The sequence below is a fragment of the Chrysoperla carnea genome, chromosome X (genome assembly GCF_905475395.1).
Source record: "Chrysoperla carnea chromosome X, inChrCarn1.1, whole genome shotgun sequence".
In the NCBI taxonomy this organism is placed as follows: domain Eukaryota; kingdom Metazoa; phylum Arthropoda; class Insecta; order Neuroptera; family Chrysopidae; genus Chrysoperla; species Chrysoperla carnea.
Window position 1 is genome coordinate 22,527,554 of NC_058342.1, and position 3,387 is coordinate 22,530,940.

General features: G+C 29.2%; 1 non-coding gene across 1 annotated transcript; it reads right to left on the reverse strand.

The window, feature by feature from the left end:
• Positions 1 to 210: 210 nt before the first annotated feature.
• On the reverse strand, positions 211 to 284 carry Trnan-guu. Its single transcript has one exon. It is a non-coding gene; the product is annotated as a tRNA-Asn (tRNA).
• Between the last annotated feature and the right edge of the window lie 3,103 nt (positions 285 to 3,387).

The window sequence follows — 3,387 nt, forward strand, 5'->3', positions numbered from 1 at the left end:
AAGGTTTGGTAAACTTTCAACAGCTTAAAATTTTTGATGAATCAAGTCGAAATTCGATACGTTTCTAAGACAATATGCAAAAAATAAATGAATTTTTCTCAAAAGGTTACAATAGGGTCAAAATTATCAACAACAAAAAAAAAGTGTAGCAATATAAGCACTCGAGAAAAATTATTTAGAATAATTTTGATTTTCAAATATAAAATAAATCGCCCCCGGGTGGGCTCGAACCACCAACCTTTCGGTTAACAGCCGAACGCGCTAGCCAATTGCGCCACGGAGGCTCATGTATGTTCAATGAATTGAAATCTAGATTTTAATTAACTAATTTAATATATTAAAATTTAACATTTTAATGCAATTTTTTTGAATATTTGATAGGTTTGAGAAAGGGTTGTTAAGTATGTTTCATTCTCCTATTCCCACCCTAACTAAAGAGTGGGGGGGGGGTGGTTGTTGTATAAAAAACCGTTATTTTTGAATCCATTACTAAACCGATTTTAAAAATTCTTTCTCCTATAGAGAGTATTTTTACAATTAACTCAGTCAATTTTTTGTTATCATTTCTTTTTATTGAATTGCGTATACTTCAAAGTTGTACCACATAAATTTGAAGAAAAAATAATTTTCGGCCCTAAGTTTGGAAAAATAGGCAATGATGGATTTTCATCTGTGGACCGATTCTTATGTATGTTCACCGATTTCGGGAATTTTTTGTTTGGAAGGATATACTTTCCAGGTAGTTCCGTAATTGCTCACAAGGAAATTATCATTATTGGTTGGAGTCAATACCATAATTTTTTGAATTGGTTATATTTTTGCGAAATTTTGTTTTTTACTTTTTATGACGCGATAAAAAAAAGTGAGTATTATAAAAAATTATTTTATTTTGTAATACATAGGTAATTTTTTATAATATCTATAGACTTTGCTTATTAATTAAAAAAAAAAAAAAAACCGTGAGAAGCAGAGGTCTATAACTAAGGTCATATTTCCCCCTCATTAGATGCTTTTGAATGAATTGGAATTTTTGCCCTTTCATATTTTTGAACACATAAAATATTTACAAAACTTTCCAGTTACTATAATATTATAAAAATCTCAGAAAAAAGTTCCTGAATGAAAATTTACTTTATTTTATGTACAAAATTTTTATACTGGTTGTTTAATTTACATCTTGACATAGTACATCTCCCATGAGTATTAGAGAGTACCTATGTATACATGAAGTAACCCGTACAAGAAACAGGTATGTTTTCTTGCTATGGGTTGAATGTAGCTTCGATAAGCGCCAAGTTGGATACAGCACACACAGCAGCAGTAGAATCATACAGCTTAAAGGGAACCGAATCTACAACACTTTCAAGAAACATGTAACACCTATTCGCACCGTGCGTGAGTTTTATTGGAGGCATTTCCATGGTAACGATACACTACTTTAACTATAGAATTGTATGGATGCATATATAATTGTATGCATTGCATTTATGACTTAAATTGAAAATTTAATATTATTGTCTCACAAATTTAAATAAATAATTATGATAATTTACATTTGAAAAATAATATTTGTGCAATTTGATTTCTTATTTTCACAATTTTTAATGCATTAAGTTTAATTAATTAGTGTTTTTCAATAATTTTAATTTGACATTTTCTATAACATTAACATGTAAAGAATTGCAAGTTAGTCATATCAGCCTCCTTTATCGCCAAAATTTTTCACTGGAAGCGCTGGCATCGATTTTATTTTCCCTACCATGACTACGCGCACAACGAATAACACCTCTTTCTTACACGCATTGCTTAACATATGTACTCTGTCATACTCGTGGGAGATGTCTATGCCAAGATGTAAATTAAACGCATGGTATATTAAAGTTTGATTTTATAAAAACTAAAAGTTAAAGTGAGGTAATTATTGTATTTTTATATTCATAATAATATTATTTAATGCTGTGATAATATTAATAATTTGTAACGTATACAAAAAAAATTGCTTAATTTATATATTTATTGCTATGGAAAATTAATTAATTAGCTTATAATTATATTAAGCTTTTATTATTTTATATCAAAATCATCTAGTGAAGTTTTTAGGAAAAGTGTCCACATAAGGAGCAGTGCTGGATTTACACTAGGGTCAGTCGGGGCTAGTGCCCAGGGCGGCAAATTTTCTAGGGCGGCAAAATTTTGAAAGTGAGACAACATTTTCTATACAATATATAATTAACTAATTCTTTTAAATAAAGATTTTATCTTTCAAGAAATATAATTTATGCATTATGTATCAAATTAAAATTTTGTATATTATAATATATTAAATTTAAGTGAAAACTATTAAAATAAAATTAATTTATTTCCATAAAGGTTTGAACAAATAAAATTTGATACTTTTTTTTTCTGAAATTGATAAATTAATATAGTTTTTTTTGAAGAATTAAAAAAATTTTTTTTTCTCATGTTTATTGAGAACTCTAGACATAAAGCTGAAGATTTGCTAGTTGCTGTATTATCTGTTCTTCAGTTTTTTTATCTTGATCTCTCAGATTGTCGAAGTCAGTCATATGATAACGCGAATAATGTATCAGGGATTTATTCGGGCTTACAGGCAAGAATTCATGAAATTATATCTTGCAGAACATGCTTCTTGTGCTGCTCATTCTATGAATTTAGTTAGTGTTGAATGCGCCCCACAGTTGTAGTAGAATGCGCCCCAGAAGCTGCGCCATTCTTTCATACAGTACAAACTTTATACAACTTTTTTACTGCATCGACGCATCGCTGGGAAGTCTTACAGTCTCATACTGAAAAAAGAATTGCGTTAAAAACTTTATCTGCAACCAGATGGTCAGCTCGTTATGAACCGGTTCTTTTTTCTGCAATTAATTAGTTATTCTAATTCTTAAAAAATAAGATATCAAAACTATTAAAATAAAATTTCAGTCATAGGGCGGCATTTTCTTCAGTGCCCCAGGGCGGCAGAAATTTAAATCCGGCCCTGATAAGGAGCCCAAGGTAGATTGAAAAACGATTATGCTCACTAATTTTTGCGATGATCGTTTAAAGTCTCCAGTCATAGTACCCACAGTTTTGGTTAAAATTGTGAATTATTTTATTTTAAAATTGCGATTTTTAACACAGTACTTTATGGAAGAACTCACAAAAATCATAATTGTACAAAAATTAATCGGTGATGGAGGTTCAAAAAAGTTTTTATCGTGAAGAAAATTTATCACAGATTTCGTTTATGCAAAATAAAAAACATAAAAAAGTCAAATTGACGTATAATTTTTATCTTTTACGATATTTTTAAAGGGTTTTATTAAATTCTTATACCATGTATACTTGATTCCATAAAAATCGCCACAGTTAAAACATCTAAGC